The 12,292-nt window shown below is 36.9% G+C and overlaps 1 protein-coding gene across 9 annotated transcripts in view; it reads left to right on the top strand.

Annotated features, from left to right (window-relative positions):
* The window catches only part of CYRIA (CYFIP related Rac1 interactor A), a 53,361-nt gene that overhangs the window by 19,018 nt on the left and 22,051 nt on the right, over positions 1-12,292 (top strand). Inside the window, exon 4 of one of the 9 annotated variants that reach the window (XM_032682800.1) lies at positions 11,181-11,326. The exons of the other annotated variants lie outside the window; for them this stretch is intronic. The gene's annotated coding sequence lies outside the window, so the exon portion shown is untranslated. The remainder of the gene's footprint in view (positions 1-11,180; positions 11,327-12,292) is intronic. 9 annotated transcript variants of the gene reach the window in all.

Here is a 12,292-nt window from a genome sequence, read left to right as displayed (position 1 = left end):
GAGTTTCTGTTAGAGCAGGTTCACAGTATCCAGGTGAACACAGGGCAGTCTGTCAAAATAAAGGTGTTTGTAATCATGCAGGTATACTCAAAAGAAATAAAGCCACCTGCAGAGATGTTTGGAAGGTGTAGAGATTCATTAATTTAAGGCCACAAAGGATGTGGAACCAGCATTGTTGAAAGACAGCAATATTCCTGTTTCAGTTCACTGGATGGGTGAATAAACTCAGGACCAACAGAGAAGGTGAATGTGAGGGGTGACAGGAGAGACTTGCTTAGATGAAAGGCTGCAGTCAGAGCTTTGACAATTTCTGCAGTGTAGGAAATTATTCTTCTCTGTGTTTTAAACTAATGATGTGAACTTGGAAGAACTGTATACTTTACCAGCGAAGCTACTTTGCGTATTTTATTTTTAAGTTTTATTTTCTCCTTTAAAATGCCTTCCACCCTTCCATTTTGTTGGAGTTGTATGGAATTTGAAGTAGGAATTATGTATATGACATGCCTATTAAATTTTATAATAGCAATTTAACTAATTAATGGCCCAAGCTACTTTTTAAATGCAGGATGATCCTTCTGAGCCAGAGAGGACAGAATCTCAAAAATGAGTGCTCTGCATGGGCTTATCTACCCCAGGGCTGGGGAGGACTGAGATCTTACAGACAGAACAAGTAGACTGAAAAGGGAGAATAAAAGGAAAAATGGTAGGAATGAAGATAAATACTCTTGACGTGTCAGAAGAAACAGAAAATGAGGAGAAAAAAAGAGGGTGAAATGAGGAAATAGAGATTTGTTAAATTACGGATTATTTCAAATATTATTCCATAGAAAGTTAATATTACTACAGCATGTTTCACTGCTTTTATTAAGCTAATTGGCAGGAAATAATAGGAATTACAACTGGTAGGAGAATGTGTTAGTTTTTTTCTTTTACCTGATATATTTTTTGAAGTCCTAACTGTTTGCTATTAGAGACCTTTTACAGTTATTAAGACTTTTTTTTCCAAATGAAGCCCTTAAATATGCCTTTAATGACTTTAAAGATTGATTTTTTTTTTCAGAAGACTGACAAAATACAAGCTATAGAAGCATCTGAAGATTTTTTTTTTAAAGAAAAGATTCTGAAAATCAAATCTTAATATGACAGTGACAAACCAATAATAAATTCTAAATACTAATGTGACAGAAGCAATTCTTTGTGCTCATAGCTCTGAGCTCCTTGAGCTGTGTTGGGAATTTCACATGACAAGGATTTCGTTTCTCTCAGTGCAAAGAGAAAGACTGTATCTCGTGGACCGTTTTTAAAATGACCAGTATCCCTTAAAACTGTTTGGAAAAGTATGACATTAAATATTGCTTTAGTTCTCCAGAATTTGAATTTTCTTATCAGATTAAATAATTGTGTCTGTGTTGGCTTTTAAATGAGAATGTGGGGTGGGAAGAGAGTAAACTAGTTTTCATTTTCAATTTCCTGTTTTCTAAGTTTACATAGGCAAGTTTCTTAATTAAATAATACCATAGTAGACCTAAGTTAGACAAAGAACTATGATGGTGAACTATGATGATTCAGGTCTTCAGATGGTAAGTATATTCTGAAATAGTAACTGGTTGACAAGAATTAGGCATCATTTTCTACCAAAAGCAGTGTGAACTGTTAAGATGAAGTTAGCATTGCAAGGAGAACAACATCAAACATTTAACCTAATTTCCACAATTAAGTTGGATGCCTGAAGTATGCTTTACTAACTGCTTGAGGTGCCAGAATTAATATCTAAAGCTGAATCTCTGAAGTGAATTTGTACTTCACACACAAATGTGTCCTTGGGTATCACCTGAGGCCACGATAACTTACATCTCAACTACCTTGATAAAATAAGCACTGTGGTCTAGAATTCAGAATGCATGTTAGATATTTTTTAGAAAGTAATTAAAAGTTTATAAACAAGATGATAACATTTCACACCTGTTGCTATGCAGTCTTTGGGAGATCGTTTTTATGCCCACAAAGTACCTTGTACAGGCCTGTTCTGTACTGTTGCAAGGAGTACCATGTAATGAGGTTTTCAACACTGATTACTAGTTAATTCTTTGGCAAGTATTTTACAGATACAATGCATAATCATGTTTCAGGAAGACCTGTGAAGAAATGTACTCTGATAACTGTAGGGGGCTGCCTTGCATTGTTGGCCAGATGTGTTTTCCCAAGAACTGGGCACAGTCTCAATCTGGAATTCGGCTGTACAACTAGATTTTGGTCTGTAGTGCTAGACTGTGACTCAGTCAGAGCCTAAAATTAAAATGCTTTTTCTGAGTTTTGCATCCTCAAAGAAGGATGGTTTCCCAGCAGGTGTTAATGATGAGTTGTTTGCTAATTTACAGCAGTGAAACTTAATGAAGTTTTTGAAATAAAGGGTAAATTTTTTCTAAAGTAGCAAAAGACACATTATTGACTTCTTCTGAAATAAAGGCTCTAATATTTCATCAATAGCAAAAAGTACGGCTTTGTGTTATCTCTTTTTTTAATAAAAAATTTTACAAGAGATTTTTCTTTCACGAAAAAGATTTGCAAGCTCTTTTTTTGCAATGTTCACCTTCATTAGCACAACTTGCTGACTTCCTTCCTCAGCTGCAGTTCTTCCTACACTCAGAGGTCAGAAAAGAGCAAGATCAACAAGCCACACATCTGGCTGTCCCTCTTTCCAACTGGAACAAAGAAACAATTTTTTAATGGCTTTTTGAGTTAATTGTAAACAATTTGGTTTTGGAGTCACTGACTTGCAGCAAATGTTTGTAGTAGGCGGATGTAGGGAAAAGGACCATGTCCAAATGCAATTCCTCTGTGGCCAGCGAGGAAAAAAAAAAATCACTTAAAAAAAAAAGGAGTGTCTTGCTCGTTGTAGCATTGGAGTATGCTGAGAATTTTGGGTGCATGTGTAGGACATTTCACAGGCTTAAAATATATGCTTTGATGAGGCAGGGAGACACTAGTTGCTCGTTTAAATTTTCTGTAGTCTGGTCTACAATAATACTGACTTTTTCCCCCTTTATTTTCAATAACTATTTATGTATGAACAAATTGACAGTGATAAAAGACCAGGGACAAACAATAGGAATAGGGGAAAACTACTTTAAAATGAGAGTTCTGTTCTAATACTTTTTTCTGGTATTTCTACTGTTCCTAAAGGCATTTTTCCAGCAAACGATTGTCAAAATCCCCCCAATATTTACAGTCATTAATCCTTAAGTAACATTTTGAAAACAAATCCCTAAATAATTAGTGAAACATCATTTTCTTACTTTCCCAGTTACTGTAATTTTTTAATACTATGTAGCATCAGGTAGCATCACTATATCTAATTGATTGGATTTACTTTTTTTTTTAAAATGTTTTATCTAAAGTAAAGTAAACATCTGGTGTGACTTTTATACTTCACAACAGGAAATACTAGAATTGTTGATTTGCAGCACTACTGAAACCCCAGCTACTTTTAAAATACCTTGTTGTATGTTTATGTGTCTAATTTGAACTCATATTGCTCCCAGATTTTAGTTACTCTGTTTAATAGGTCTGTCATGATGGTTTTATTTCTAACCTGACCATCCTGCTAAATATTTCCAAATGTTTTGATGTGAAAAGTAAATTGGTAATGCTGTTTGGAACAATGCCAAGGTTTAGGAAAAACTGGAGTAAAATGAATCATTCAAAAAAAAATGTTTTCCATCAGTTCGTTTGTAGGGGGTAAAATGTTCTTTACAATGATTATTTTTTGTAAAAATTAGGTGTTTGGGTTGATAATGCCACTTAGTGGATAACTGCCTCAACTGCAGCCCACTTCCAAAACCTAATCAGGTGCTGGACAGCTATCTTGATTTGTATTGGAGTTTTCCTCCTGCTGGGAATATGCTGAACATAGCATGTTTTCAAAGAACCTTTAATTATCAGCCCCATTTTAGGAATTTTATTATAACCAGTTCAATTTCTGAATTAAGTATGTTAAATGTAGGAATTATTTATTACAGAATTTTAAACTTCTTATAGGAAAGTAAGGTTTTTTAATTTGATTTGAAACAGTAAACAACAATCTTGGTCACTTTGCTTCTGATTCTTTAGGTTAATAAAATATTAATTGGTACTATGGTGGTAATTTTAGGCAATGCTTCGTTTTAGCCCTTATGGTTGGAAGATGGGTGGCTGGGCAAACACTGAACTAGAACAAACCCGTAATTCAAGAACTGAGTTGAAGATTCAAGTTCAAATTAAATCAAGGTCTGATTGAGAGTAGTTATTGCCTTTTGTTGGGTGACAGTGTGGAGGCCATACCCAAAACGGGAGTGTAGAACTTGAATGGGCCTTGCTGGAGTTGGACTTTTTCAGACTTCAAATAATTCTCCTTCAGAAGATCAGAAAGGTGAGATAGGCACCAAATGTGCGTTCCACCACTGTTATTTACAGTAATCATTTCTTCAATATATTCCTTTCATAAAAATTCTACAAAGTAGTTTGGATGGTAGTATTAATAATGTGGTGTATTTCATATAAAATTTAAATATATAAAAATCTAACTTTGATACCAATGTAGATATACATATGTATAGTTTATATTGTTCATATACGTATATTTTTTCAATATTAGTGTTAAAAAAAATCTAGTCTATAATAAAAGACTATTAATCTTTTTGCAGTTTAAAGACTTTTTTTATAGAAAATATTTTTGCACTTTTGAAATGTGTATTGATTTAGGTCTTTCAATTTCTTTTCAGTCTTTAAACTCTCTTCTTTGAACTTTTTTTTTTTTACCTAAGTAAATTTGCATTACTTGCAAACCTGATAATCTTCAATCACTGAGTATTTTTTACCTATTTTCTCAGGCTTTTCTGAAGTTTTCATTGATGTCTTTTTTATTAGTAAGTCAGTTGAATAAATTACAACTAAAATAGTAATTGGGTCAGAGGAGAATAAAACAAAATTCAATTTCCAGAGATGTTTCCAGTGCTGTGTGGAATTCCTTGTGTACATGAGTATATGCATATGCTTGGGGAGGGGTGTCTGCCTGTGTAGTTTTTACACAATTTGAATTTTTCAACAAAGTTCTAAATATTTTTTAATTTCCTATTTAAATAGTTGCTTATACTTTGAAATTTTCTTAGAAACTAATGAATGTTGTCCTTACGAGGATGTATTTATTTTAGATATGACTTATGCCACTTCTAAGTGTGAATGGCAAGTAAGTTAGAACTGAAAATGAAACAAGGTTATGCGAAAGGAAAATTTCAAATTTTGCTCTAAACCTAAATATAGTGTATTTTTTATAGTTCCATGATTTGCCTTTCAAACAGGATTCAGCAAAGGCAGTAAGAAAATCTTGGATGTGACTGCTTCCTTCCATTTTTCATAGCAAGTAACTGGCATTTTAAAGTTAGTGTATCTCATACCATGTATCTCTTCTTTAGTCAGACTACCAAACCATTTCTTCTTTCTCAACTTTTAGACTGCTGCTTAACTTCAAAAGAAATAATGCTAATCAAAACTGCTTGAATAAGTGTAAATAGAAATGTTATTTCTGTTCAGGAGAGAACAGGACTGGTGCTAGGGCTGATGTGGAATGTGTCAGATGCCCTGCTGAGAACGCTCACCAGCTTTGGGATTTCACTCTGCTAAGCCTAAGCAGCGCCCGTGTGCTGTTCAGCCTTTGACTGGAAATGACAGTTGTGGTAATTTTCGAGGCAGTCACAGTTACTTTTAAACTAAGTTCTGAGTTTCAGCAGGAAAAAAGGGAAAGCGATATAATTATTTTTTTTTAATATTGGTATTAGTTCTGAAATGTGGTTATTAAAATATTGTCTGGGTTGGTTTGGGGTTTGTTTAAGCTGTAAGGGTAGAGGAGAAGGTCATCTACTGATGGAGGAGCTGGAGTCCCTGCAGGAATCCAGGCGGACGCGTGGGTCTCCTGCAGAGGGATGTTGGGCTGAGTTCAGCTGGCGTTAGGGCTCATCCTGGCCTTTACTTAGGTGGGGAGATGGGCTCTGGAGGTGGTCAGTGCGCTGGAGCACCTCATTCATTATAAAGAAAGGCTGAGGGAGCTGGGCCAGTTTAGCCTGGAAAGGAGAAAACGGAGAGGGGAACACATCAATGTCTTTAGTTATCTGAAAAGGGGAGCATCAAGAGGATGGAGCCGGGATTTTCCCGGCAGTGCCCAGGACAAGAGACAACGGGCAAGAAACTGATGCGCAGTAAAGGTCCAGCTGAACCCGAGGAGGAGCTTTGCTGGGCGGGGGCCCGGGGAGGCTGCGGATCTGCAGAGCCTCGGGGCTGTTCCGCCGTGCGGCAGCAGGGGGCGCCCCCGCGCCGCGTGTCCCGCTCCCGCCGCTTTCCCTGGAAAAGGAGCCTCCGGGGTTTGTGCATCTCCTGATGGGGAGGGAATAAACCGGCGTCAGTGGGTTTGGGGCCGATCGCCATCCACAGCGGTCAGTCAGCTAAAAATGGATATATAGCAAAGCAAAGGTCACGACTGTGCATCAATTTTATCGGCTTAATAAAAAGTTACCGTGCAAATTTCATTGCTTAAATTAGGAATAGCTTCCAGTAGTGATTAGGACTAATAACTGATGAGCCTGTCAGGATCACTAGGTGATTTCAATTTTTTTATGTTTACAAGAAATCTTGATTTTTAATTAAGAGGATGGTTTTAATTTGGTGTCATCTGCAATAGGTCCTTCCCTGTTTGTCATCTTAGGCAAATACCAGATTTGTTAATATACCCAAAAAAGTTACAACGGTGTTTAGCTAGCTCGTGTTGGGGCACAAGGCTTGTTTGGGAGTCAGTGTAAGTAAAACACTGGTTTTGAAAATAGATTTACTAGGGAATGCACTTCTTAAAGTATTAGGCACAATATAAAATTAAAAATCTCTTCGTGTTTGCATCATTAAGAGGGCTAATATGCTTGTCTAATAACTAAATGCAATTTTAAAAGCAGGCTGTTTTGCAGAAAAATGGCATGAAACCATTCTACCCTGTACGTCTTAATGAATTAAGTCTTTAATGTGAAAGAAAAGGAATTAAGAAAATAATATCAGAAGGATTTTAAAAGTGATACAAAGTTAATTAAGAAAAAAGGGGGAGTTTTATTGAAATTTATACCTTTCAAATTGTGAGCTATTGGTACATATAGTCAGCCATAGCTCTCTTAATTCCACTAATGTCAATATCTTCGATCTGAATGTATTGTCTGCTTAGTATTTTAATATATTGTTTGACTTCCCTCCCCTTTTCCAGGAAGCAATACTTGTAAAGACTGCTTTGGATCTGTATCCTGCAGATCTGGTTTGTACCCTACAAACCAGAAACACAAAATGGCAAAATGCATTATGTTCTACCTACTGACACATTTAGAGCAGATCACTGGCAAATACGCAGTAAGGAATCTGGTCACTGTAGGATTTATGGTTTTGTATCTCAGGACTTGACTGAGATTAGATGTACTGTTTTGGCATTTATAAAATGAGAAGTAAAATAGAGAAAGAAGAAGATTAGGATGCAAAGACTTATCAACTGGCACAAGAAATAACTTGAAAATAAAATCAAACTGAGGAAAGTTTTTACCATCTTTGCCCAAAAAACTAGAATATGATGGTTTTCATCTAGTTTTTTCAGCCACGTCCACTGGATTTTCTGTGAGTATGATAAAAATACTCTGTGTGGCATAGTCAGAAGACAATAATCAGCAGTCATTTATAGGCAGAAAGGACCAGCAACATTTTTTTCCTGTTTCTAATTTTTCACCCAAGAGTCTGTTTCTGATTCTGTATCTAAGAACTTATCTGATCAAGAATAGATTTTTCACTCATTATATTCACAGATGTTGAAACCAGATACCTTCTCAAATGTTCAAATCATTAGATTTCCAAAACTGAATGGTGTTTAAGATGGCTTACTTCCTGTTTCACTATGATTTTGGTGAGAAATTATGAGGACAAGAAACTTTTAAGGGGAAGATGTTGCTGTGGCTGCCCTTCTCTTACAAAAGCTTGGAAGAAATCAAACTCCACTTAGGAAAAAATACAGTGGTTTTGTTTTGAAGGAAGAGACACTTAAAACTAGCTCTCCCTGCTGTGTATCAGTTTGGTAAGCAGTGGTATCCTGCTTTGCTTATCTAACAGCATCAACTGATAGAGGCTCCATTTACCATGTACAGAGGAATTATGTCCCTGTTTTGTGTAAAGCATCTATGCAGGCAATGGCATATTCAGACTAGGTTACTGTAGTTATACTCTACACTCAGACAGAAGAAGCAAAGTGCAACAGTGTTTTCCTGATTTTAAATATAATTTTATTCTAATTACCCAATTGGCTTCCATTTCACATTTCTGTTGGTGTTTTTTTGTTTGGTTCATTTGTGTTGTGGGTTTTATTATTATTATTATTATTACCTGTGAATCAAAATCCAGATATTTTGGTTGACTGGTTTTCATTCTTTCATGATGGCTGCTCTGACATTATGTACTTTGAAAATACATACGAGTTCTGTTCAAAGTATATTCAGGTGTGAGAGTTGACATATAGAAAAATCCCCCTGTTGGATAAATTTTAAGTTCATCTAAGGTAATTTTTTTCTTTTTTTACCTCTTAATTTTAATGAAACCACAAGCCAAGCTCTGTAATCCTTGGGGCTACGGGTACTAATGTTGATGGCCAAGTCTTTAAACGTTTTATGATTAGTGAAAATGTATTTGTCATTACAAACCATTTATTAATTCCCTTTTACTTGCCTCACTTGTTTTTTAGGTTTTAATTGTGTCCTGCAATCTACATATCAGTTAACAGCATAAGCTCTTGGCTGGAAGTGTTGCTTATCTAGGAATTTTAATAAAATGATTGTTCAAAGCAGGAATGATTCTTTTATCTTGAGTTACTTTCACCTTGAGCGACTTTCTTCTCTTATTCCACTTTTCACTTCTTTATATCTATTTTTTGGCTTTGAGTTTGTTGGGGTTTCTTTTTGTCTGTTTGTGCTTCACCTGCCTAAGGAATGTGTGGCACTGATTTTTCTTTGCTTGCATATAGGTTTTCTCTTGCTGCACTTTATGTATGTCATTTATATTATGAAAATCTTATAAATACAGGATTTAGAGGCCAGCACTGGGGATAATTTTTTTTTTCTGGAAAATAAATGTAGCTTTCTCTCTGAAAAAAAAAGAATACCGTATGTACTTCACTATCAAATATCTCTTATATATTGGGGATTTTGTGCAATTAGCATCTCAAACACAAATATATGACTATTTTTACTTTTTTCTTTTCTTAGTATAACAATACAGTCTTAAACTTATTTCTAAAATGAATTCCATAGAGGATTAATACCACTTTTGAAAACTAAATGTATTTGCACAATTGAGACTATTAAATACCAGTTGTTACGTTATTCTTAGTCAATGCAACTACAATTTATAAGAGTTAAACATTTCTCAGTAAAACAATGGAAGATAATGATAATAACATATCCATGCAAATATTCTTAACTATAATAAAAATGGAGAGATGATTAAAAAGAAACCTACTGTAGAGTTTGATGGGAATAAATTATAGGATCATAGGATCATTTAGGTTTGAAAAGACCTCCAAGTTCATTGAGTCCTGCTGCTAACCTGATCCTGCCAAATCCACCACATCTCTAAGCACCACATCTACATGACTTTTAAATACCTCCAGGGATGGTGACTCACCCACTTCTCTGCGCAGCCTGTTGCAATTCTTGACAACCCTTTCAGAGAAGAAGTTTTTCCTAATATCCAATCTAAACCTCCCTGCTGCGACTTGAGGCCATTTCCCCTTGTCTCACTGCTCATTATCATTTCCATGGTCCTACTGGCCATACTATGACTTATACAGGCCAGGATGCCATTGGCCTTCTTGGTTACCTGGGCACACACTGGCTCACGTTCAGCTGGCTGTCGACCAGCACCCCCAGCTCCTTTTCCTTTTGGCAGCTTTCCAGTCACTCTGCCCCCAGCCTGTAGTTGCCAGTTGTGCAGGACCTGGCACTTGGCCTTGTTGAACCTCATACGACTGGGCCTCGACGCATCAATCCAGCGTGTCTCGATCCCTCTGCAGAGCCTTCCTGCTCTCCAGACGATAAACACTTATGCCCAACTTGCTGTCGTCTGCCAACTGACTGAGGGTGCACTCGATCAGAGAATCACAGAATCATTTAGGTTGGAAAAAGACCCCCAAGTCCAACCTTCGAACGATCACCACCAGATCAGCTAGACCATGGCACTAAGTGTCACATCCAGTCATTTCTTGAACACTTCCAGGGATGGTGATTCCACCACTTCCCTGGACAGTCTGTTCCAATGTTTACAACCCTTTCCATGAAGAAATCTTTCCTGGTGTCCAACCTGAATCTCTCCTGTCACAGCTTGAGGCCATGTGCCCTCATCCTTTCGATAGTTGCCTGGCAGAAGAGACTGAGCCCCGCCTTGCTACAACTTCCTTTCAGGTAGCTGTAGAGAGCAATAAGGTCACCCCTGAGCCTCCTCTTCTCCAGGCTAGACAACCCCACTCCCTCAGCCACTCTTCATAAGTCTTACTCTCCAGACCCTCCACCACCTTCATTGCACTCATCTGGACATGTTCCAGCACCTCAATGTCATTCTTGAAGTGAGGAGCCCAGAACTGGACACAGTACTCAGGGTGCAGCCTCACCAATGCAAATCTCCTTGTCAAGATCACTGATAAATATATTAAACAGGACTGGCCCCAATATTGAGGCCTGGCAAACCCCACTAGTGTCTGACCACTAGCTGGATGTAATTCCACAGCTGAATGTAACTCCGCTCACCACCACTCTCTCAGCCTGGCCAGCCAGCCAGTTTTTCACCCAGTGTCCAGTGTACCCATCCAAGCCATGAGCAGCCAGTTCTCCAAGTAAATTTTTTGCATCTTGCACTTCTACTGTTTCCTTATGAGCATTTCAACAAACTGTATAAGTGAATATCACAGTGATTTGGAATCCTGCTTTTGATCTGAGACATCTTGAGTTTGTTCAGATGCCGGTGTATTTTTGAAACCACAATTAATTATTCATGCAGTAAGGTCAGTTCCAGTGCTTTAATGGCACTGATGTGCTTCATATAGTTCCCTCAGACTGTGGACTGGATGCCTCCTGTCTCTACTCATGCAGGTGTGCCACTAGAACTTATCATTCCAGATCTTTCAGTGCCTCTGCTGAGCTTGGGAGCCTCTGTTTCTCCTGAAACTCCCAATGGAGCTGCTCATGAGAACACTCACAGCCCTGCTTCGTTAGGGTGATGTAAATGAGTTTAAGCAGTAAGTATTTGCTGATCCAGCTCATTTTGACAAAAGCCTTTTAGACCATGTTTATGCAAGCAGGCAGATTTAGGAAATAGTATCTAGCAAAGGAGCACTGATGAGCAGCAAAGGCTTGAGCTGGTGAATGTGTCCTTTTTCACTAACGTGGTTTAAATGCTTTATCTATCTGTTATAACTTCAGTGTAGCTGCAATGCTGCTGATAGTTTTGGGTTGGTGCTGATTAAATTAGTCCTGTAAGAGAAGAAATCAATTAGTACTTCTCTAACAATTTATATTTTACTGTAGCTGTCATTTGAAAGAAGTGCAAAACTCCACACTTGAGAATTGTGTAGTTGCTTAAAACACTGTGTAAACAAAGATTTTAAAGAAGAGTTAAATAACATGATATTTAGCTTTGGACATTCAATGTTTAGTTACTAATACCCAGTTTGTGAACACTTACTACATTTTCAAAACTGGATTTAAATATATAATAAGAATATATTTCAGTATATAAAATCCATGGCAAATTTGTAGGGTTGAGTTCTGATTTGTTTGGGGGAGGGGGCATAGTATTTTATAGATCACAATTCAAAAATAAACTGATTGGTTTAATGGGGGAGAAGAAATATATTTTCCCATCCTAGGTAATACCTCTAGAATGTTGAAACTGAATCAATGAAATTTTAGGAACAAAGTTATGTGTTGGAAAACCAGCCCATGCTATTTTGTTCAAAGCTCAGATTTTTAAATATGCTACTGGATAATGGTAAATAAAACGCAAAATTCTAAACGCACCTTCTTGTTCATTACTGGTGTTATGGCTTATGTCTGTATGCTACTAATTAAGTGTTGAGCATCAAAAATCAAGCAATGAGCTTTAAACTATCAACAGTATCTTAAAAAAGTATTTTCTATATGCTTATGTAAGTTTTAATGATTTGGGTAGCAGTAGAGAAAAAGAAAATGCAAACATTGTTTTC

Source organism: Chiroxiphia lanceolata, chromosome 3 (genome assembly GCF_009829145.1).
Source record: "Chiroxiphia lanceolata isolate bChiLan1 chromosome 3, bChiLan1.pri, whole genome shotgun sequence".
Classification (NCBI taxonomy): domain Eukaryota; kingdom Metazoa; phylum Chordata; class Aves; order Passeriformes; family Pipridae; genus Chiroxiphia; species Chiroxiphia lanceolata.
Note: the sequence above shows the minus strand (reverse complement) of the source record. Positions and strands in the feature narration are given on the sequence as shown.